The sequence below is a fragment of the Macaca mulatta genome, chromosome 2 (genome assembly GCF_049350105.2).
Source record: "Macaca mulatta isolate MMU2019108-1 chromosome 2, T2T-MMU8v2.0, whole genome shotgun sequence".
NCBI classification, from domain to species: Eukaryota; Metazoa; Chordata; class Mammalia; order Primates; family Cercopithecidae; genus Macaca; species Macaca mulatta.
Genome location: NC_133407.1, coordinates 17,783,979 through 17,809,325, shown reverse-complemented (window position 1 = coordinate 17,809,325; position 25,347 = coordinate 17,783,979). Strand labels below are relative to the sequence as shown.

The 25,347-nt window shown below is 38.6% G+C and overlaps 1 protein-coding gene across 1 annotated transcript in view; it reads right to left on the bottom strand.

Annotated features, from left to right (window-relative positions):
- GADL1 (glutamate decarboxylase like 1) overlaps positions 1–25,347 on the bottom strand; it is a 166,015-nt gene that overhangs the window by 5,664 nt on the left and 135,004 nt on the right. The gene's annotated exons all lie outside the window — the stretch shown is intronic.

The following is a 25,347-nucleotide window of genomic DNA, read 5'->3' as shown; positions in this document are numbered from 1 at the left end:
CTTCTCTCCTTCTCTCCCTCTCTCCCTTGCTTGCTTGCTTTCTCTTCTTTCTTTTTTGTAGTTTGGGGTCATCTTAGATTTTCTGAAGCCACCATGGATCAAGGCAGGGGCCAGAATTCAGGGTATGAACAGCATCAAGGGTAGAACTTAAGCGGAAGGATTTCAGTTCAAGAGAAGTATTAGCATGTCAAACCAATTCAGATTTTGATGGCTTTCCACGTGCCTCCCCCTTCTGAGAGGGTGCACCAATGCAGTGGCAATTTAGAAGGTAGAGTTTTTCCTGCCTCACTGGACTCAGGAGAAAGTAGCCACAGTCCTCAAAAGCTAAAGCCTGATTACCCATCTGAGAAAAGCCAACGTAGAGAATACTGAATGCCAACTTCTGCAGATGTGAAAAGTTAGACATGTGAGAAAGCATGAAATTCTTTTATTTGCTTATTAATTTTTCTGGTATTTATCTGCATAACTAAAGCATTATAGTTGGCAGTGAATTTAAGGTCATCAGAACCATGTTAGATCACAAAGTCTCATATAGATGTACATGTCTGTTTGCCTTTTAGTTTCAATTTTTGTTTAAGTATATTCTTCAGTGGAAAAGTGGATTTCATCTGTTTCTGATGATGAAAGAGCTCAACAATATGTCTCATACAAGTACTTCTTAAAACCTAGTGAACATTCTTATTTCTGAACTACATATCTGACCATAAATATGAACGGAATTATTCTGCCTGTAAATATGAACTGAATTTTCCTTTACACATGCAGCTCACAACATGTAGAGTTGAAATGGGTTTTGGATTCAGCTAAACATACATCCTCCAGTGTGTCACCTCCATGTTAGCCAGGCAGGCTGTTACTAAATGAACAGCTGTTGACAGAAAGCATTTCCTTATGGTCTAAACATATGATAGTGTAAAAAAGAAAGTGATTGTTTTAGTCTTATATAAAAAGTTTTTTTGTGTTAATGGTTAGCTTTACATCTTTAAAATGTATTAAATGGAATGTCTCACCAAATACAAAAAAAAAAAAAAAAAAAAAAAAGGCTAACCCACAGTATAGAAGCTTTTCTATTTCCAAATATGTCTGAGTAATTTGTCTCTTGTCCCAAGTGAGACATCCTACATACCACTACATACCAGACATTTGCCCTCCCAACACAGCTTGCTTTTGTCCATAGCCATAAACTGCAGAAATTTTGATTATCCTTCATCGTATAGTCAATTTCAGTCCCCATTAAGGAAGAAATCAGTATTTGCCAGAACAAGTACTATATCACCTTCTTGTTTCTTAGAGCACCTGACAATTTAAAGAGGGGAAAATAATAGTCTTCTTAGTTTGTGTTCAGGTACCATCTAAATCTCTCTACTTTGTTGTTTTTTCTACCTGATTTAGTCTTAGGTAAAATGATCTTATTTCACTGTTGTTTCATCAAGTTACACATTTTCCTTTTGGAATAGAAAAATAGCAAGAGTGCTGCCCTTTGTTGAAAGCTACTTGATCCATGCAGTAAAGAAAACTGAATCTCCCACTGTATTGTGTAAAAGCGGTCACACTACACAGTTTAACCTTCTGGGGCAATTGTTTGTTAATGAAAAACTTAGAACATTTTTCTTAAAAATGCCAAATCAAATGAAATTATTCACTCCATTTTTTTCTTCTTTACATTGGTGTTTTGGCTGTATAGTCTTAAAAAAGATGTGTGAATGTTTACAGTAATTTATTCAAAGCAACACAAATGTACTTCAAGTACAGAATGGATAAACAAACTATGGGAATACCTATACAATGGAATACTACTCAGCAATTAAAGGGAATAAACTACCAACAACACAACATAGATGAATCTCCAATAGACTATGCTAACAGAAAGAAGCCAGACTCAAAGGCTACCTTCTATATGTTTCCATTTATGTGGCATTCTGGAAATGGCAAAATCAAATGGCTAGAGAAAAGATGAGTGGTTGCCAGGACTTGGGCTGAGGGGAAGGGTTAACTGCAATGAGTCAGTCCTAGGGAATTTTGGTGAATGATGAACACTGTGGTACTGTCATGGTGGGTATATAAACACCAATGGGCAAAAAATTCTATTCGAAGCTGGGCCTTTCACTCTTGGGTGCAAAGGAAGAAGGCATTTGGAACACGGTAGAACTTGAAGCTTTTCTTCCTGGTGGGCTGAGTGGAATAATGGGAACTGCATGGCTCAAGGATTTTGGGGGGCTCTACCACACATCAGACTGAACATATTTAAATGTACCCAACATACTTATTAAATATAATTCATATGGAATTATAGAAGATTTCAGTTGAATTGTGATTGACTCAGTTAACATAATCTTTTGTTGTGTTTGTTTTTTAGTTTTCCTTTTACATTTTGGATCCATTTTTAAAACTAGCAAATATTTTAATGTGGCCCTATTGAATTCTATCCTCTTCATGTTTATTTTGCCTGATGATTAAATAAACAAACTCAGTTCACACTAGTGTGATCAAATATCTGGTTTGCTCAGGAGAGACCCATTTTATACATGTTTTCCTGTAATTATCAATAACACCCCTTTTCATGGCCATAAGTGTCCCAGTTCAGATGATAAACTTTATGGATTACATTGACCATACATAGACCAACAGACTAGCTTAGACTGACTTGCGACCCAATTCCTGAAATTCTCTGTGACTTTGGGCCAATATTTAACTCCTCTGGGAATCATATGTCTCTTCCATTCAGAGCCGATATTCCTTTGCAAGGTCCTTATGTGGACTAAGTGAAATAATGAGAACACAATAAGCATAGTGCTTGGCACATTAGGCACTCAGTAATGGAACTAATATTATTTATTTCTTAAAATAAATTTGTATTTAATCAATTTACACTCACATTTGGACTTTCATTACATTATTCATTATTATCTCTTGAGACATGAACATTTCCAAGTGCTATGAAAAACATGACATAATTTATTTTCTCCCCAAAGTGTCTAAACTGTATTTAAATATTTATGAGAGAGGCTGCAAGTTTGAAGTTTCAGAAATTAAATATTGCACCCATGTATGCCATTAATCTTCCATTTAAGTTGCAGGATTTTTTCAAACGTTGATAAAGTCAACTTACATTTTTCCTTCACAAAGTAACACAGTCATTGATAATCTTGGCAGATATTTTGGAGGGAAGTTTTCCACTAAAATTTATTGTGGGTATGGATGAGTTTATTATATTCTAGAAATTTCTATCTGTTGCATAAGTTGTTAAAATACAAAAGCATTTTAAAAGTAAAAAAAATTACTTTTTCTTGGACCCATGAAAAGGCCATGTACTTAAAATTCATAAGCTTGTTTCCAGCATTGTGCAGTCTCCTTGTACTTTCTTGTCATTTATGTCTTTATCAAAGAAAGGTTGAAGAATACTATTTGGTATGTCCCAAATGTACATGAAAATACAAATCACCTAGATTCAGGCCCCGATCAGAGCAGCTGAGTTTGAATTTCATCCGAATAAGCCTAGTGGTCTGTATATTTACCAGGCCACCCAAATGCTTTTTTTTCATTATGTTAATTTGGTGAATGATGATCTCTTATTTAGGACTTTGGGAGAGGCAAAGGTGAGGTTGGAGGTAAGAGGAGTTTAGGAAAGGAAAAACAATTTTGACAGAAGAGGGGAGAGGAAATTGAGAATTTCCTCTTGTTGCATTGCTTATGTCGATTTTGTAATAAACCAGTGACCTTCAAAGAAGTTGTTAGCCAACTTTTTTGTTAATCATAAAACCTAATAAAGTGTTTTTTTTTTTTTTTTTTTTTGAGACAGAGTCTCGCTCTGTCGCCCAGGCTGGAGTGCAGTGGCCGCATCTCAGCTCACTGCCAGCTCCGCCTCCCGGGTCTACGCCATTCTCCTGCCTCAGCCTCCCGAGTAGCTGGGACTACAGGCGCCCGCCACCTCACCCGGCTAGTTTTTTGTATTTTTTTAGTAGAGACGGGGTTTCACCGTATTAGCCAGGCTGGTCTCGATCTCCTGACCTTGTGATCCGCCCGTCTCGGCCTCCCAAAGTGCTGGGATTACAGGCTTGAGCCACCGCGCCCGGCCAAAGTGTTTAAAATACTTAACCATGGCCCAGGAAACAATGAGCCTCTTAGTTTTGATTGCTCAAAGAATCAATTTTTCTCTTCTACTATATTTTCTGCCATTTTTAAACTATCTAATTCTTCTCTTACTCCTTTATAAAACCCTTACTCATTTCCCCCGGTACCCCCGATAATCCATTATTTAGAAGTAAAATGCATTAGTGTAAGTCTCTCAAGTTTAAATTATGTAAAATTGGTGGTCTATAGCCCATGAAATCATATGCATCTAAGGGATCATTTTAGCTTGGCAGAACATGAAGGAAAAAGCCATACTTTGATTGAACATACGTTTTTCAAATATGAACTTTTACCCTTATTTTCCTCCTGAGTATATCTGAAAATCAGACATGCACAAAATAAAAGAACTGCCTCATTCATGTTCTTTCCAATACAGATGAGCAAAGCCACAGAAACAGAGAGTTTAGAAACCCCAAAAGCCAGAAGAACACAGTGAGCTTCACACTTGGTGTTTACAACGTAGTGACGACGATGACAGCACTTCCAATAAAGCTAATATCAGTCATATATTCAAGGCAGCTGAAATGAACAGTCATAAAAACAAACCAAACTGAACTGAAAGCTTTAGCTGAAGGATGGACACAATAAACATTTTATACACTCTATAAAGCAAAAGCTTAATACCCAATTGTGTCTCAGCAGCCATCTGAGCTAATAGCTCCTGAGTAACTGTTGTGGGCCAACTCCCAAATTTCTGCCTATGTAGGGAGATCCCCGTACTGCTCCCTAAATGCAGTTATTCAGTAGGTCTCTACCAGAGGTGGTACCAACTCCGTTGGGGCATTTGGAATCATGGGAAAGCATTTTGGATGGTTGCAATGACTGTGGAGTGCTACTTGCAGTTAGTGTCCCGTGGTTAAGGGTGCCAGACACCTCACAATGCTGAAAATAAATCTGCCCAAGGAAGAATCATGTCATCCAACATGCCAGTAGTACCTTTGTTGAGAAACACTTTTCAGGAGCCCCATAATCCCCATCGACATCTCTACACTCTTTCTTGACACCCCCGAGACCTTTAAGTCTCTCTGAGGAGTCATTAACCTTGCTTTGGCCAAGAGCAAAGTAAATGGGATCATAAGTGCCTAAAGGTATGTTCATGTTGTTTTCCAAGGATTCTTAACATACTCAGTGAGTATCACTCCATCCGAGAGGAGAGAATGAGTACAATCCCAGGTTCCTCTTCAGGTTCTACGGCTAGTGGTCCAATATTTCCGAATATTGTGTCTGAGCATTTTAGCAGGGATACAATGCTTTAGTTTCAGCACTACTGCCTGTTACAATAAGTGGGTCACATTCGTGAGTTTTTAGCCACACAGATGTCACATTCACACCTTACCCACACACTTAGTGAGATGAGGAGCACCTCAAATACACTCTATAGCAGATGAAAATTATGATTCATTTTCTCACGGGTTTTCTCAGGGCAACTTTCTCTGAGAATCCTATTACTTTTCAATATTTGACATTGGGAAATTAGCAGCTCTAAGTTTCTCTTTTGATTTATTCCACTCTAGCAAGCCACTGACAGCCAACAAAGCTCTTCTGGGCATAAATGCAAAACTCCTAACTAGTGGCACACGCACAGATGTGGGAAGCGGCCCCCGTGTTGGCACAGCAGTAATTTTACATTGTAGAACCTGCATATTAGGCTTGGGAGGCTTAGCTTCCGGAATTACAGAATTGCTGGTTTTATAGTAGATTCAGGGGCCTGACAAGGCAGGGGGTGAAAAAAGAAGGGAGCCCATGGGGTTATGCTGCTTTGACCTAAGGGACATCTTGTTCTGCACAGGCTGCCAAGACATTCCAATTATGCCTTGGTGAGATTCCTGTATCCACCAGCCTGCACCCTCCTTCCTGTGCCCGTCCTGTCCTCCTGTGTGACTGTCTACCTGCCCCCACCTGCCTGTGCCCACCGCCTGCACCCATGCACCTGTATCTTATCTTGTTTATAGGTTTTTTCCACTGATTATTTGCTTCAGGAGTAAACTGAAGTCTAAATTGTCTTGTTGACCGGTTTTTTTTGTTCGTTTCTTTGAATACAGGTGTTCACTATCCACACAAAGTTAGCTGCACACACACAGGATGTGTTCTCAGCTCTCCCTATACCTTCTCTTTGCATCTCTATTTATGTCATTTTCATATATTTTACTGCACTTCTTTATTCAGCTATAGTGCATCCTAAAGCACCTTGGTGTTTCAACCTCAGAGGCAAAATCTGAACTTTTAAAGTCTCACGTGTTATGTACCTTACTTTACTTCTGTCACTGAATCAAAGAAAGCTACCATGAGGATATTTTAAAATAATTATTATTCTTGTATTACTCATAAAAATACTGAGAAAATATTAAGTATGAGGTGTTTGTTCCTCCTTGAAATCTTTATAAATACTAATGAAGAGTCCTTACCATTAATGCTATAAATATTAACCAACAGTTTTTAAAAGCAATCCAGACCATTTACTTAATGAAATGCTTTTGATTTGCACATTTTGAGAAAATTAATGGAAGCAAGTTACACATTATTTTTTATGGAGCTTGCTCAACACTCCTAGTGTTTAAGTTTGGAAATTACTCTTTCCTCTAAGTCATAATGTTTCTATTGTGTCCAGGAAACTACAGGCTATGGAAGAATAGAAGGCTCCCACAAGGGGCAAGAAGAAAGCAAAGCAGGCAGGACCCAGCTCTGCCTAAACTAAGCTCTGCTTTACCTGCTTCCTATGTCAGAGTTCTACTAAGAGTTTGCTTGGCAAAAAGGACTCTGGTATTTAAAAAGACAGAGTTCGAATTCGATTGGTAATGTATTTTTGTTATTATTCAAGATCTTTATTTGGCAATAACTGCAAAATAGCCCTCAAGATGTTAGCTAAGGGAATTCCTACATGCCATGTCTAAGGGGAGAAAGTTGCTCTTGGAGTCTGGCATTCTTTCCAAGTTGGGGAAGTTGTGAGAAAGGTCCTAGAGAAACATGTTGTCTGCTAAAACCAAGTTTGTTTTGCTTAAGAGTTTAGGGTAGGTGATACACTGTCAAGTTATGTTCAAGTCGAGTAATGATAATAATAAACTACTATTTCACATAATTGAACATCTAAGTACGTCCTAAAGCAGTTACGTAACAAAGCACTATCACCTTCCCACCAAAGGTCTCTTTTGCTTCTTCCAGGTAATCACTATTCAACTCCTACTTTCTTACTCTCCCATATATGCCCCTAGGGTTTCAAGTTATCTACTAGCCATTTGAATGTCTTCTTTCTGTTAAATGCCTATTCATGTTCTTTGCATATTTTTGTTTTGGGTGATCATCTTTTTTTTACAAATTTAGAAAAACCCATTATTATGAAGAACATTAATTCTGACTTTACGTGTTGCAAGTTATCTGCTTTTAACTTTGTTTTTCGTTATTTCCTGAGCAATTTTTATGTTTATACAAACAAACATATATATCTCTCTCTCAAATATATAAATGTTTGTATAAATATATAGAGGTGTTTGTATTATATATATATTCCTATTATATATGTGAGATAGGTGGTTTGTTTGTATAAATATTATATATATTATATAATTGTGTGTGTGTGTGTGTATGTGTATTCCAACACTGTGGTGTTATACTTAAGCTCTCTCTGCCCACACCAAGAATACAAAAATGTGTGTTATTTTCTGATTTGATTATGACACTTAAACTTTTAATCCATTTAAACATTCACTTTTTTACCTTGCATAGAGATACACTCCTATATCCCCACATTTAACCAGTAGTCTCAACACTGCTGATAGAACAAGCCTGCCTTTCCCCAGTAGGTATCAGAAACATGTTTGATTCCTGTAAATACTTGGGCCTAAGTCTTCTATTCTGTAAGATTTACCTGTCTATTCTCAGAATAATCCAAGTTGTTTGATTTATATAATTCTATAATATGTTCAGTTCCTAGAGAACTCCCCTCTCAAAATGTTCTTACCTGTTACTACCAACTTATTCTCCTAGATGACATCTAGAAGTGTTTTTGATGAGTTTAAAAAATCATTTAAATATTATGATTAGAATTATATTAAGCCCATGTATAAATTAGGGAAAAATTAATCTTCTCAACTAAAATTATGATGGTGTTTTTCAGTTTCAAAATGAGGTAATTTAAAAAATATGACTGCAATTTTTTTGACACTTCCCTCAAAGAGATCTCTTCAATGAGAGAGGGCTTGTGGCACACTAATCACTGGTAGGATGCAGTGGAAGAGACCCTGTGTGGCCTCCAAGGCAAGGTCAGCAGAGGTGGATTATTGTCCAACTTATTCTCAGGTACACTGACTCTTCCAAGTTCAACTCTCCTGAGCCCACCATGAGGAATCCCAGACCACATGGAGAGGCTTTCCTGTAGGTGCTCTGATTGACAGCTCCAAATGAGGTCCTAGCTAAGGGCCAGCATTAACCACCAAACCTGTGAGTAAAGACGCTTCCAGAATAATTTGGCCCAGACAGTAAATCACCTTCAGCTATTTTAGTCTTCCCAGATGAGATCCAGCCATCATATTCCCTCTGTGCTCTGTCAGAATTCCTGACCCACAAAATCCATGAGCATAATAAAATACGGCTTAATGCTCCTACATTCAGAGTGATTTGTAAAACAGAAATTGTTACTGGAACATTAAGTGTTTTTTGTTTTTTTTTTTTTGCCTTAAACTTTTGTAGTTTTCTTCCATAGATATTACACTTTATTAAAGTTAACTCTTAGTTATTTAACATACTTTTGCTATTATGGTGATAAAATTATTCTGACTAAAAAGCTACCTTCTGATGTAATTTTTCATTTTCTAGCTCCCAGTTTCTTACCTTTTGTGTAGTTTTTCAACTTTGTACATCTACTATAGTAAATTTCTAAAAGTATTTTATTTAATATTCTTAGGTTTTATAGATACACAATCACACAATTTAAAATGAACATATTTGGATCTTCACCATTAAAATATTATAAAATTCAGGGTTTTTTTCTGGTCATTATATTGGCTAGTACTCCTAGAACATCGTTAACTCACAGTGGTCCAGCCAGACGTTCCTAATTTGTTAATGAGTTTAAGGGGAAGGCATTTCATGTTTAATATATATAGGTCTAAACATCATACAAGAAAACAAAATAATATAATCAGAAGATAACCTCTAAGCCTTACTATTAGTTTTGAAGGTCATATATTTTAGCATATTTCAAGTAATTTTTTTTTTTTTTTTGCTCCATTTAAGTGGGAGAAGTAATTCTGGATTACTTTTTTGATTTACTTTTTCAGAGATAGGAAGAAAATTATGAAATTGCTTTTTAAAGCCTGCTTTTGCTTAGCTTTAGAAATAATGACGTTCTGCTGAATGGAGCAATAAAAACAGAACCTGCGCATGATCTTGTACGCTACAACGGCTGACTAATCCATCTCTTCAGATGGTTTTTCAGAGTCCAAAAATGCTACATCAATTTTTTTCAACCTGTGTGAGTGGATTATTGTGTGGCTTCCTGAAATAATCCTCTCATCTTTTAACACAGTTCTGACCCAGTTAGAGAGAGTATCTTTAATATCTTGCTCTACTTCACTGACCTCAAGGCAGAATAGCCAGAAATACATGCATTTAACAGGCAACTTTCATCTTCAAGCTCACAAAAGGGTTGGCTTTCTTTAAAAAGGAAATTGAAACTTATATCACCAGGCAGCTTTTTAGATAATTTTACTTTGTATTTTATAACTCCAGCAAATAGGAAGCAGAGATGTGGAATGACTGAAGGAGAGAGATGGAGTGTCTGAGGTGTCTCAGAATAGCGCCTAACAATTGATGGAAGCAAACAAAAGCTGTCACAGGGTCTGCTTTTACCTCACCATTGATTATTCATCAGGTCAAAGGCATTCATCCCAGAAAGAAAAACAGAAACACATGTATGGAAGACGAGGAAAGTGGGTTGCTAGAACAAAACACAGAACAATAGCCCATCCAGAGGAGTGTGCTAGCGAGGTACTTACAGAACACAATCACTCTAAGAATTCACAACACACCCTGATTCCCTGAGTGGATGGTTAGGAGCATGGGTGTTTTCTAGTGGGTAAATGGGAGACTGATTGTTCTTCATTATTTAAATGTCCTTCTTGCCTTTGCCTCATAACCCACACACAGGGCCTGCTGTAGGAGAGGTACGCATCTTTGTTCCATTGCTAAGTGACCACTTCTGAGCTGAAACTCTAAGAGTCATTGTGTGTTTCTGCCAGGCTTTCTCTTTTCCCTTTGCCACAAGAATAGCATTTCCCAGACAGAGGCTCCTCCTTCAGTCTGGATGCGAGGGGAAAGACCATGGAGCAGAGCAAAGCTGTGACTGACCCCCCAGGGCGTGAAGCATGTTCAAGAGATACACCTTTGTAATATAAACCATTGAGATTTGGCTGGGAAAGGTGGGTGGGGTAGGGAGGCTTATTTGTTGCTGCAGTGTAACTAAGTGAAACCTAATTCACATGACTCAAACAAGGTATATTTGGTTAGATCTAGGTGAGTTCTACTTTAGAGGAAATCCTGGTAACTGTTGTTTGTTTGTAAGTTATGGCTCTAATTAATAATCCCTGGATTCAAAGTCCCCAAACCCTGCATTTAGATACTATGCATTTAGACTTCCTTAGGCAAAGTCAAGGCAACAAGCTGATGATTCCAAGCTATTGTTCAAGGAGTATCTGCCATTATAAAAGTGGTTTAGTCATATAGATAATATCAATCTATAATACAGGAGATGGTAAAATTTTTTTTGTAAAGAGCCAGATAGTAGCTGAGTATGGTGGCCCCTAATCTCAGCACTTTGGGAGGTCGAGGGGAGAGGGTCCTTTAAGACCAGGAGTTCAAGACCAGCCTGGGCAATATAAAAAAACTCCGTCTCTACAAAAAAACTTTAAAAAATTAGCCGAGTGTGGTGACTCATGCCTGTAGTCCCAGCTATTCAGGAGACTGAAGTGGGAGGATTACTTGAACCCAGGAGTTTGAGGCTGCAGTGAGCCATGATCACACCACTGCACTCCAGCCTAGGCAATAGAGTGGGACACTGTCTCCAAAAAGAAAAGAAAAAGCTAGGTAGTAAGTATTTTAGACTTTGCAGGCCATACAGTTTCTGTGGCAACCACTCAGGTTGTAAGTGAAAGCAGCCATAAATAAAACAAATGATAGTGGCCATGTTCCAGTACAACTTTATTTACAAAAAAAAATGACAATGGGATGTATTTTGCCTGTAGGCTGACCCTTGCTGTAGAATAAGAAACACGAACAGTGGTGAACAAAATCTAAATAACAAACCTAATGAAGAATGTTCTACAACTATGTTTATATGATTTTAAAATTAAAAGCTACCCAGGAGCCACTGAAGAACATCGTTAAGTTCTTGGTTTTCTTATATGTAAAATAGAGGCAGTAAAAGGTATTTGAAAAGATTTTGGTAGGAATTAATTAAGATGAAATACAAAGTGTGCATGAGTGAGCAAGTGCTCAATGAAATTTCAGCTTCTTTAATCTTTCTGTGTGCTACTATTCAGGACTCAAAGTAGATTATCAGTGAAGGCCTATTTAATTCATGCCAAGTTAATGAATGAGGTCAAACAGTAATAAGGTGAAGCAGAGAATCCTTTAAGTCAACATTTGCTGAGCAATTCAAACTTATGGTAATGAAGAATAAATATTAATATGTCATGATTTACATGTCTATTAATTAGATCCCTAGTTATATTGATTTGACATAGAAATGCTTTATTTTTATTGCAGGGGTACATTTGGAATGATAGAAAATAATTATCTGTGTTCCACACCCAAATCATGAAATTCTGTCCTGCATGGACAAGGGATAGAAAATAAAACCCTATTGCTATCTGCTATATTAAGAAGCTGCTCAATTAAACAGAAGTCAATTTTGTTATTCATTAAACTCAGATTGAGACATCAGATTTTCTTTCAAAAAGCAATGGATCTCAATATGTTGCTCTATGTTCTGTTAAATACCTTCTATCATGAATAATTAGTGTCAAATATGCTCAGAAGCTCATGGCCAATATTCATCATCTTTGGTGCATGGGCCATAGTGACAATTGTTGAGATACCTGAACTATCTTTTTCTTTTTGTAAATCTAAATGACACCAGAGAAGAGAATATTTGTTTTTCCAATACATTCTCTGCCTCGTTTAACATTTAAAATTTGTCTTCCTAGGCCTCCACTTGGAGTTCATCTTGTTCCAAAATATTAAAATTCTGTTCCCTTATTCTTTCCATTTCTTCTTCTTCTTTGTTTTTTGTTTTTTGGGTTTTTTTGTTTTGTTTTGTTTTTCTTTTTTTGCACTCCAGCTCTGTCGCCCAGGCTGGAGTGCAGCTCTGTGGCCTAGGCTGGAGTGCAGCTCTGTCGCCCAGGCTGGAGTGCAGCGGTGGGGCCTTGGCTCACTGTAGCCTTCACTTCCTAGGTTCAAGCAATTCTCCTGTCTCAGCCTCCCGGGTAGCTGGGCTTGCAGGCGTGTGCCACCATGCCTGGCTAATTTTTGTAGTTTTAGTAGAGACAGGGTTTCACCATGTTTGCCAGGCTGGTTCGAGACCTCAAGTGACCTCAAGTGATCTGCCGGCCACAGCCTCCCAAAGTGCTGAAATTACAGGTATGAGCCGCTGCACCCGGCCTCCATTTCTTCTAATGGCTACGTAATGACTAATATTTTTAACAACCTCAGGAGGTCTGGTCTATCCACAAGATGGATAATATGACATACATCAAGCTACACAATTACTTCTCAAGACATCAGGCTGGGTGTGAATACTTCCCCTCCTTAACTGGTGTAAAAAAAAAAAAAAAAACACAAGATGTAAATATTTTTCTGTAAAACCTGGGCATATGCTTAAGTAGATGAGTTCCACCTTATTCACAGAGTAGAAGAGATGTTTAAGGTGAGTAAAAGTTCTCTGAGGAGACAGCACTGTTGTGTGCTTGAATAAATGTGGGGAAAGGAGTATGGAACTGGGAAATGACTTAATATGCATTGAATCCAGATGCTAATATAATTGACACATAGTGGCGGGGAAGATAACAGCATCTGTGCCAGTCCTGCATTCATCTTGCGTAGCATTTCCAGAATATGGAAAATTTGCCTTGGCATCACCTGGACATGTTTGTTAAAATTACACACTTTAAGGTAGCACTCGCTGCAGACCTACTGAGCCTCCAGTCTCTAAGAAGTTGTTTCTAGAAATACAATGTTTACCAAATTTTCCTATGATTCTAATGTGAAGCCAAGTATGGGACCCTCCTTATTAAAGGAACATGAAGAACATGAGAGATGCCAATAGTCATCACCATCAATATTTTCACAGGGGCATAAAAAACAGCACCAGGGCTGTGATAAAGGTAATAAGGTGACAAGTGCACCAGGTGGGACAGGTGATGGGGTGATAAGGTGACAGGTGGGCCAACATTTGTTAGGAGGAGTTTTCTTCTCTTTTTACTTCGTACCTTTCCTTTAGCTGAGAACAGTATCTAATCGCGGGCCATCAGATTTCATACACACAGAAATGCCAACACATAAAAGTGACATATACGTTGGAGACGGAAGAAAACAATGGACATTAAGATAATTGACAATAAAAGTGTCCATTAAAGTAACTGAAAAAAGTGAACCAGATCTATCATATCTACAGAATTATTATCTATAAATTCAATGTTGTGTTTTGGTGTTCCTGATGGCCAGCAATGCAGGGGAGTGAAAATGAGATATGTGAGTTTAAGCATTGAAGGGCAGAAGGATATTGAGAAATCCCTCAGTGAAACAACCCAATTTAGGCCAGGAATTTTCCACTCTTTATCCTCACAGGCCCTTTTTGGTACCTTGTATAATTATAGCAGACATATAGGGGTCTCTCTGCAACATGGTGCCTGTCAGGATCCTGCGTTTTTCTTTTTGCCTCTCAGATGATTTTTACTATCACAGGCCTGGGGTAAGTGATTTGCACATGAAGCATATTAGCAGACCAATCAATTAGAATCAGCCCTTTTCTGTTTATGTTGATAGCCAAATGATCACAAGAATACCCAGGCCATTGTTCCCTCCCAGGGATTCAGCATCCAGCACCTTGGGTTGTCTGAAAGTTCTTTCCAGGGAGCTGCTTCCAGACCTTAAACACACCATGAAAAAAATGTCTCCTTGGCTACTGACAATAATGAATCAACTGCATAAATATATCTGTCAAAATGATGGTGCATTTGTCTATCTGAGTACTAGAGAAGGAAGGGTAGGAGAGAGTGAAAGAAGGGTGGAATTGAGTAGAGTCTGACACCTCACAAACTTAGCAATTCTGGTAAAGGATAAATTCACATCTATCTGTACATTTCTTTGGACATCTGTGCAGAATTCTCAAATCCAATTTCTTTTGAAAAGACAGTCTCTAATATATTTTCTGAATCAAATGGATTTTTAGTTTGTTTGTTTTTAAAGTTAATCTATAATTTCCTTTGAAATGAAGACTCTAGACATGGCCATATCTAAGAGAATAGGAACCAAACATTTAAATAGGAGCATTCATGGTCAATCCACTTCCTTGGTTTATCCTATTCTGTAAATATTTTCAATCTACTACCCATCTGTCCACTCCATTCTCCTAACCTGATTCCAGCTCTTGTCAGGATCGTGGCCTGCGGTTTAACTGACTGCCTTTGCCAGAGAATTCAAATGAGTCCGTTCTGATTCACAGTACCAGCTAGATCACTAGGGCCACTAATGATGAGTTTAGCAAACCTCCCTGCCAAGAACATAAAACAATTCGATGGCTGAAAAATGCTTCCTGTCCAAACTAATCCCCCAAATATTTACAAGTATAGCCTACAAAAAAATTCAACAGCATGTAAACCTAATTACTCATCAGATAGTGATGAAAAGTCCAGCCATTGCTGAAGCCAGAGAAACGAAGTTAGGTGAGTTAGAAAGGGATGGCTTGGTGTTTTCTCACCTTCCTCCTGGACCAAATCAATGGCATAGACACTATGGATTGATTTGGAACACCATCTAGTGAAGGATGTGAGGAAGTGCATGGACATAGAAAAATCCCACATCAACTCCTGATTCAATTCATTTAACATTTCCTTTCAGGCTACTTTAAATGGTTCTGAAATGAATAATGATGTAATTTTTTTTAAGTTATGAAAAAAGCAAAACAGAATGACCAGTGTGTACTCCAGCACCAACCAGATTCAGCTAATGAGTCCACCTGCCTCTTTCTGTCTTAGCACTTTCCCACTGACTACAGTAAGGATGTAAGAAACACCCCCATAAAGTTGGGACAATCAATAGTTTCCTTCTGCCAGAATGTCAGCATCTGGAATCGCACCAAAGGATTTGAGAAGAATGATGCCAGGGCACCAGATTTTCAAACAAGCATCTATCAGCCATGGTATTTTTCAGTTAACCAATATATGTGTAAGAGGCTTTAGCTATCAAAAAATTAAAAAAATTTTCTGGAACTCAATAGCTTTTATCGCCAGAAAATCGGTACCAACAGCACCTATTTCACACTGTGCTGCACACAAAAAGCATTCAATAAATATAATATTGTTCAATGACTAGAGGTGGCAGCTAGAATTTTTAACTTGGGAAGAAAGCTGAATATAATTCAACCATTACATTTTGAATTCTTCTATATAAAAGTGTGTCCTCAATTATTTATTTATTTTTTGAACTTCTCAACTCCACATTTCGATGTCTTACCCCTTGGGACATTGATCCACGTGCTGTTAGCACTGAATAAATATTATATGACTGCCTCTAAACTTCCCACAGAGGGAAAAAAAGACAAAGCAAAACAACAACACAACTCCCCACATTCAATATTGTGGTTCTTTCACTATAATTATCAATTCCCTAATCAATCTTGCCTTCATTTACCTTATTCTGACTTTCAGGAAACCTCACTGCACCGTTCCTCATTGGAATCTTGCTTTGTATTTTCTAGCTGTTGCTCTGAAGTCACATGGTCAGCCTGCCATTTGCGGTATCATAGTTTCTGAGTAATTGATTCTAGCCAGTCTGAAATGGAAATAAATGCTGTGTTTGTGTTGCTCAACATGTTAAATTTTCCTTTTAGTTGAAGCAGAAAAGGTTACATAAGGTCTTAAATCCTCAAGTATAGGCCATTAGGAAGATAGTGACCTCCCATTACACTCTTGGTCTTCTCTCTATATTAGGAAGAAAAGAAGACTGGCCAGAATGCTGGAGTGTCTCTCACTTTCTCCTTTCAACTCTTCTATTGTTTGAACCATGACTAATTAGCTGTCACTATCTTTAATCCAGCAATGTACTGACTAACTCATGCCTATTTTTAGCAACAGGTGAATCTTGGGGCATTTCTTCAAGAAGCCAACACTTTAGACCAATGGGACCTACTTTGATCTTAGAGAATAGAACAGTTTTCAAACATTCCAACTGTGCTTCCCTGATTGTGTGTGTTTGTGGTCCTGGACATAATAGAGAAGGAAGGCTTTTACCTCGCAACACATTTTCAATCTGCTAGGCAACACCTGAGAAGCACCTGAAGGCAGGCAGCAGTCCTCTACTGAGTGGTTTCATTTGCCCCAGCTGAGCGCCTGCCACAAGCTCCAGAGGCAGTCTAACGAGGATAATTAGACGTAGCATGTCACTACTCAGGGAGCGGCAATAAAACATGAAAACAGCTATGATATAAAATGAAATGGGTTAGCTGTCATAACTGAAGAATTAACTGTGATGGAGAGTTAAATCAGGATATTCTACAGCCAATGGTCAGGGTCAATGGAAAAGAGTGCTTTGGGCAGGAGGTTTTGTACTTTAGACAAAGGTTAGGAGATTTTGCTGTCATTCAATCAGTTGTGTGTTGTGTAGGCAACTTATTATGATTCAGGTTACAGTACAAGAATTTGTTGTTGTTCTGGTGTGATTATTGATAGTATCCTTTCACTTTCAAAAATGTCCTGTGTTGGGCAATTCATCCTCTGGTCAACAGACACGCACCAACAGTCTATCTTATGAAAGCTGTAACAGCACATGGAGTGGCACAAGAGGGCATGATGCATCGTCGACATCTACTGACACCACCGGCACTGTCGGCCTCCCTCTGCTTAGGCTTCCAAAGCACCAGGTCTACCGAGATGCCCAAACAACATTGCAAAGGCAAGGTTATGTGAAATGCCACACTAGTTGTGGAAAGAGTGCCAGTTGATGTTTTCAATGGAATGAAATGATGGAAAAGCCCGGTGGATAAAAATTTCTGTATATCCCTTTTCTCCCCTTATAGCCACTTTTTTTTTTTTTAAACACAATCGCTACAGCTGTCAATATTAGCAACATATACACACACAATATAAAATATACACATACGTATATGTAATGTGTGCTGTGGTTTCATATGGATTTAAATTCATATCTTCAAACTATCTTATTTTCAGCTTGACTAAAAAGTTGCTAATTCATTTGCCTTAGCTCATTTTTTATTTTCAATAAACATTAGGCTCTGGTAGATCCTGTAACAAATAAAGCACTATATATTTTAAATATTTTGTGAAAGACACAGAACATTATCTAAACCACAAGGTAATAAATATAAAAGAAGTGTGCTTTGAGAGAAAGAAGTAAAGAACTATTGAGACAGGAGAATAGGAATTAGGGTAACCGGGGTTAAGGCATAAACAAAAGAACAGCAGGTGCAGCCAATTCGCATAAGCAAAAGAACAGCAGGCGCAGCCAGTTCTAGGCAAGATTGGGCAGCCTACGGGCCGTATTCTCGCTCCGTAGTAGCGAGACAGGAGTTTCCAGTTCAGCCTCTGATTAACTGCGTGCCGAGCCTTCACTTCGGCCTCTGATTGGTCGCAGGCGAATCCTTCAAAGGGCGTAACCAATTGGAGGCCTCTAAAGGACACCTGGTGGGTGTTGCCAAGTTCTTTCGGCTTTATAAAACCCTGGGAACTTTTCGGTAAGGAGGCTCTTGAGCCGCTTGTTGGAGTTTGTTTCTTTTCTGTGAGTTGTCTTTGAACAATCTGCTTTTTTTTCCCTTACTCTATTCTTCTGTTGCTTTGTCTTTCGTTGCTTTGTGCCTTTTGCTCGACACTCCAAGAATCTAGACAGCTAGATCTTTTAACGGTTTCATAGGCAAACTGGAAATGTCTTTTTTTCTAGTCTACTGAGTAGGAAGGAAAAGCTCTCTCGAGTTTGAGTGGAGGTATCTGTAGAAGATAGGCTGACGTGAAAACTGAAAGAAAAACGGCTTGAGGAATTATCTCCCCATAAACCCACCCCTCTACCTAGTCTTAACTACAACTGTGTCCCACGGACACGAAGATCTATGCACTGAGAAACTGAATTAGATTTCTGCTGCGCTGGTGCCCCCAATGGCCTTACCATTTCACGGCTCACGGTTTTTAGAGGAAAGTCCCTTGGAAAGTTTGCCTTTGTCTCTGGCTAGACACAGAAGTAGGATTAAATGGTAGGGCTAAATCTAGCGTTCCTCTTCATCCCCAACCAATCTTGTTCCTCTCTCTTCCCAACATCCCATTGAATGGCAAAGGGTAATGAGGCCGAAGATGAAAACAGAAGACTTGCTGATGGCTGTCTGAATAGGATAGGACGAGATTCTGAAATTGAACCCAGCAGGCGGAATGCTTCCAAAAGCCGCCCAGGCCCATGTGCTAAAACATTTCATTAAAGCACTGTTGTTTCTCATTCCACACACAAAGTGGCACCTGACTGAGTACTTAAAACTTTGAGCAGAAGATGCGGCTCTGATGTAGCGCTGCTTATCAAGTTTTCTCAGATAACTTCAGGGTTGTTACCAACAGTCTTGTCTTTTATACGTAAGGGAAGCCAGATCCACAAACTGAGCACTAGCACAGGCTGGGAAGAAACAAAGCTTAACTTTCACTTCAGGCACTGTAGGAACCTACCTGTCTTGCTGCAGTTACGGGTGCAGTTTAAGCACAAAATCTATTTAAGTGGTGCACTTTGCATGGAGGTGCAGAAATGTATGATAAGAGGATACGAGTAACAATGGAGTCTGTGCCGCAGCCAATCTCCACTTTTAGATAATGTCCTGTATCTAATTACTACAAATTTGTGATAGCCTTAGGGGGGATGAGGATGCTGGGGGACACTGCGTCTTTAAATCACCATAACCACTCATAAACCCAGTCTCAAAGAGTGTTAACAAGTGTCTGTTTCTCTCAACCTGTTCCCCTTAAAATATCTGATAGTTACAAGAAAACGTCCATTGGAGCATACTTCATAGCACCATGACAGCAGCAGAAGGGAGAAAAGTGACTGTTTCGAGAGGAACTTGCTTGCCCCAGCTCTTGGTTCCTTTGAGTATTTAGAAAGTGTTGGAGTCCAAAGATTTGCTAGCATTTGAGAGATGTTAATGGCAGGTTAAAACAATCCAGGCTGCTGGAAGTTTAGAGTGTGTTCGATTTAAGTTAATAGGATAATTTTTCGAGCTCTCTAAAAGTGGATGGAAGTCAAACCAGTGTAAGATGGCAAGCTGGTAGTGCTTCTGAATTCAGTTGAGAACACATTTTCACCAACTTAAATTGGTTTTGAACACTTCATCGGCAATACTTAAATATTAAATTTTTAAAATATTCAGATTCCTAAAGGAGAATCATAATGGGCAGCTTCTTAAACCAGCTTCTCTTTAAATTCAAATGCTGTCACTGCCGATAAACAAATGCAATGTTTTTTCTTATCGGTGAGTCATTTAGTTTCACTGTAATTTCAATCTAAGTAACCTTGTGAAATATTAACCACGCTTCACAGGCCCCACCCCTGACGGCCCCACCCTGACTGCAGGCAAGCAGAAAGAAATTCCCTTCAGATTGTGTGAATGGAGACAGTTCCAGTCTACATTACATGCTCTCTATACACAATAGTATGTTTTCTGATATTTATTCCTTTGATTTAGAAATCCTTCAACCATATTTTGAATCCTAATTTCAAGTACATCTTTGAAGAAAATATCCATGGTAGGTTTGTGCACAACTTGCATTTTGCTTATTTACCTTGGTTAATTGAGGGTTTTTCCTTAGTTTATTTTTAAATTTTAATTTTTAGGAAAAATTTTCAGGTTTTTAATCTTAAAAAAAAAAAAAAAAAATTTTAAGGAAGGATAGTTCCCTGTAGAAAGGTGATGAAATCCCTGCTTTGCCATTCTCTATTGAGTTATTTCAAATAAGCATCCAAAGACCAACAAGACTCAAAGGGTAACTTTTTCTCTTGAGTGATACTTAAATTCACTCTTAATTCTGTTTACTTGTGGGATGTGGCTTAGAGAATCCCAATCGGATAATATGAGGAAACCAACGTGAATTCAGTGGCACAAGTATCATAAAGAACTTTATTTGCTTTTTAACTACTAAACCTACAAATGTGTTCTTATGCAAGATTTATATAATTCATAAATTGCAAGAAAACAGGCTAGCTTCCGTGTACACTTAAATCTGAGGCTCCTCACTCAGTACCTTTTAGTGGACCCTGCAGACGAGGTGACTAGACCATTGATGAATCAGAAGAGGGAAGCAATTGCCTAAAATGACATCACTACTCTGTTAGGAGCACACTAAAAGCCATGGCCACCTGCAGATTTTCCCGAGGAGGACTGAGGGTGAGGGCTACTTGCATTACCAACTGTATTCTATATTTTCCACCTGCAAATAGTAAACTCAATTAGTAACACACAGGCTTTCCTGAAAAAGCATCTGATTGCTAATGTGTCTCCAGATGAGTAAAATCCCTTTTAAGAAAAATAGGCAAGGTTGTGTTACTGGCTTTTGAAGGTATGGCTTCATCCTTTTTTGCTTTCCCCATGGGTCTACAAGTTCAATGCAATGTGAGGGGCAGAAAGCCTGCCTTTTTTTTTCCAAGATGTGTAAAGGAGAACCATATGCAAGCCTTTTGGGGAACAAACTATAATTCTGTCAAGCTGATGAAATAAGTTTATCAAGTAATATCTTTTAGCTTCCTTCAGGAAAGAGAATATGTTGGGACTACATTTTGACAGGATATTCAACCGTGATAAGCCTTAAAAGCATGAATCCTGAAAGGGATATGGAAAAAAGCCTCACAGGAATGCCAGTGATGGACTCTGGAATCTTCAGGAGTTCTGGGAGCATCAAGAATATGGAATCAAAATTCTACCACTGAGCTGACAGATGACAAAGAGTGTATTACCTCAATGGCTAAATATTTAAGCTTCATGGAGTGGAAGATATTTGACTGTGTAAATGAGCCAAGAATACAAAATTAAAAAACTGCCTGTGAAATTATACTGCAGACATAAAATCTCAACTGCCTAAGAGCTCCAGTTCTTTTAAAAGCCGTGGCTGACAGAGCAAATGAAGCAGTGAGATGTTTACTATGTTTAACAGAGATAAACTGGCAAATGTAGAAGATGTAATTACCCAGCATGTTTCTCTGAAAATGAATTTTAACTCTGTTCTATGAGGGGGCAACAACTGCAGGGCACTGATTTATTTTCCTTTTTTTTTTTTTCTTCCTTTCTTGAAAGTCTCATGTGCTTGGGAAGAATTTTTAAAATTATTCAGTAACTGATAAGGGTCAAATATTGAAAAACCAAGAGACTTTCACTGAGAAAGCCAGACCAAAAGGAGAGCATTTCAGCATCTCTGAAAAGGATTCTGGTTGAAGAATACCGTTTGATCTAGCAGGATATCCAGAGGATTAGCCTGCCCAGGGACAAAGCAGTGCTTCACACAGAAATTAGTCAGTTAAAGCTGACTTGAGACTCTGTATACGAATGTCGTATATACAGATGACCTCCCACCACAAGAACTAACCTGTACTTTAAATCATATCACAATTATATTTGTCTTGCATGCAATAGATAATTACTGACTTTAAAATATATGCAAAGATGTTTACATGGTGAAACCATCAGCTTGATTTATTAAAGAACCTGGACACTTTTCTTATTAAATAGCAACAATAGATGAGAGTTCCAAGACAGCTCTTTGGAAGAAGATACTATTACTAAAAAACCTTGAAATATCTGCATAGCAAAACTTTTAATAAGCTAAACTTCTCTAAGCCAGCACTGGAATAAATACAAAGGTGATTGCTCACACATTTAAAAATATTACAGTAACCTGAAGGAACGCCTCCCCCTAAGGAATTTCTTGGGCCTGTCCTAGGAGGGCTATTTCTTTTGCAATATTATGACAGGAAATCGTCCATTTGAGTGTGACAGTTGTAGAAAATATACTAGCCTCAGTTGGTAGTGTTACAGTTAAATGTCTGAATCCCCTGTTAGACTATAAATTCATGCAGGTCTGGGAGTCGTAGAATAGTGTCTGACACATTGGAAATGCTCAGTATAATACTTGTTAAATGAATGAGTGAAACAAAAAGCAAATGTCTAGATATCTATGTTGTTGATAAAGATTTTAAATGCCAAAGGTACTTTTTCCTACTAAGAGGGCATCACTTGTATACACAACATTCATACACAGTCCCAAGTCAGCTTTAAATGGCTGGTTCCTCTGTGAGCCACTGCTATGTCACTGATGGTAGACTTCCACAAGCCACCTTCTATATGCAGATTAGAGACCTCAGCTTCTTGATCATCCAGTCACCTCACCCTAGGCCTCACAGAGAAACCTGGGACTGTGCAGGAGATCTAGGACTGTGCAGCAGGAGTTTCACAAAATGTTTTGGCAGCAGGAAACCAGCAGCAGCAGAGACGAAATGACTTGCCACTCTTTGGGCACAGGATCTAGCTATGTCAAGCATTTTTCACTTCATTTTGATGATTTTATGGACCATGACATGAACATGGAGCTTGGTAACGAAGAGAAACGTGTAAGTCCTGAAACTGAGCTACTCAATTGATCTGGCCTCAGTTTCCTCATACATACGATGAGCATGAGAAGAAGGAAATGGACCATCTAGGATTCGTAGCCAAATCAAGTGAGATTGTGGATGTGTAAACACTTGTCAAGCCATAAAACACTATAATGCATGAAGTGTTAAAGGCATCTTTGTGGTAGAATGATAGAAATATGGTACCAATTATCCTTCTACCACTTTGCACTGTGCCTCTGAAGTTCCTCCCATCAACAGGTGAAGTCTATTCCTCCACCTCCTCTCTCTAATCTAGTCTGGTCTTGCAGTTTGCTCTGGTTCATAGAAAACAGCAGAAGTAATGGTGTGCTAATTCTGACCCAAGGCCTCAAGATAATTTCTTGTGCAAATATATTTGCTCTCGGAACCCTACCACTGGGAGAAGAACAAGCCTGGATTAGCCTGATTAGGAAGTAGAGATCAATGTAGAGTTTAGTTGTCCCAGATGAGACCATCCTTGTCCACCTTTCAGCCACAAACACAGCCAAGATCAGCAGCGCTCCCTACCTGACTCATAGTTGATGGCAAGTTGTAAGAGACAAGCCAAGATAAGTAGATCCATCCAGATGATCTGTAGATTCATGAGGAAAGATAAAGGCTGATTGTGTGTAAACCACTGTGTTTGGGGGTAGTTGGTAGCAATAACGGATTTCAGCATTGTAGCTGCCAACCAGAGTCCCTGGGGACATGTCAAAGGAGGGTTAACAAAGGCAGAAAATGTGTAGGTCTTGATAATCAATGGCTACTGTTTCAGCATTACCACTCAGCTTTCTCCACTTTCAGGGGGTGGTAGTCACAGCTTCTGGCTTACCTCGAGACTGCTGAGATCAGAAGTTCTCAGACTTAGACTGCTCTTAATTCAGAGTGCTATGTGAACCGCTATAACTCTGCTTCCAAAATGTGATTTATAAAAGAAAATAGGGTCCAGCAGGCCATTTCTTATCAAATTAAGTATGCTGTCTCAATCAAGAGTGAAATACTCAGATCTCCTTTTAAATATAGCCTCCGAAATCAACCTACCCAGCCTGACACTTAAAAATCAGCTGATACAGAAAGGCCGGAAGGGATTAGTTAGCAAAAGTGGGAAAGTGAATAGATCAGAGACTAGATCATCAGAAGGCTATAAAAAGCATAAATGCTTAGGACAGTTCACACGGAAAGTGAAAAGGGAATTAAAGACATGAAAGGGAAACCAGTTCATCTTTTTTTATGAGCAAAGTATATCCTTGCTCAGAGAACTCTGTGTACAGCCAAAACTAATGTAATGCCATCAGTAGTAAATATTCAGAGGATAATTACAGGCCCATAGATTAGTAGATTTCTACTTTAAGGTTGCCCTTTTATTTCCCAGGGCATAGCCCCTCCCACAGAGAATGAGTAAACACAGAAGGACCTAGAATTCCAATCATCCAAAGAGTTATTTGTGATTAGTAGATCAGATTCACAAAATTACAAGAATTTGAAGGAGTTCTACAACTCCTACAAATGTAGTCCCACCCCTGTTTAAACAGTTTTTACTCTACTGGATCCCAAGACTTCTTTCTTCTCTCTAATCAGAACACACCAGTAGCAAAGCTGCTCAGATTATTAGCAGTTCAGCAAAATTCAAAAGGAATATCTGAGCTTAAGATGGAAGGGTCAGGTACCCAGTACCAATAAATGCAGATAACACTTATTGAACATGTTACTTATGTGCTGAGTAGTACCATGGTGTTTCTTCATTATCTCAAATTTGTTTTCTCAATTCCATGAGTTAGGTATTAACCAATTTTATAGATGAAACTTTGCAAGATGCAGTAGCTTGCCCTAAAAATTTCATAGCTTTCATAGTTTCCTGCACAGGTCAGAGCATAAACCAAATCTGTATGATACCAAACTACTCTCTTCAACCAGCCGAACGTCATGTCTTGGCTTTACTCAACATTCTTTGCCTTTGTACTACACGTTCCTATCTGCCAAGTACTATCGCATACACAGTTGTGTGAACCAAGTGTGTATTCTTAGTGAACACCTTTCTTTGACAGAGCTTGGTGGAGCACTCCACTCTAAAGGAGCCCCTCCTTAGCTGACGAGTTTTCTCTGGGCTATTCTTTGCAGCCTCCCTCCAGCTCTTCCTTCTGTCAGATCTCCATTTCCTACACTTTGCTCCATGTTTGCCTTTTTTTTCCCCCTGTCTTCCCCTCTCAGAAAGAACCACAGTGACTGCTTGAACTTTAGGATCAGATTGGCTCTGCCAGTAACTGATTGACAAAACCCTATGAGATGGTAACAATGAGATAACATGGTAAATGCTCAAACATAAATGTGGGACTTCTATGAATATAT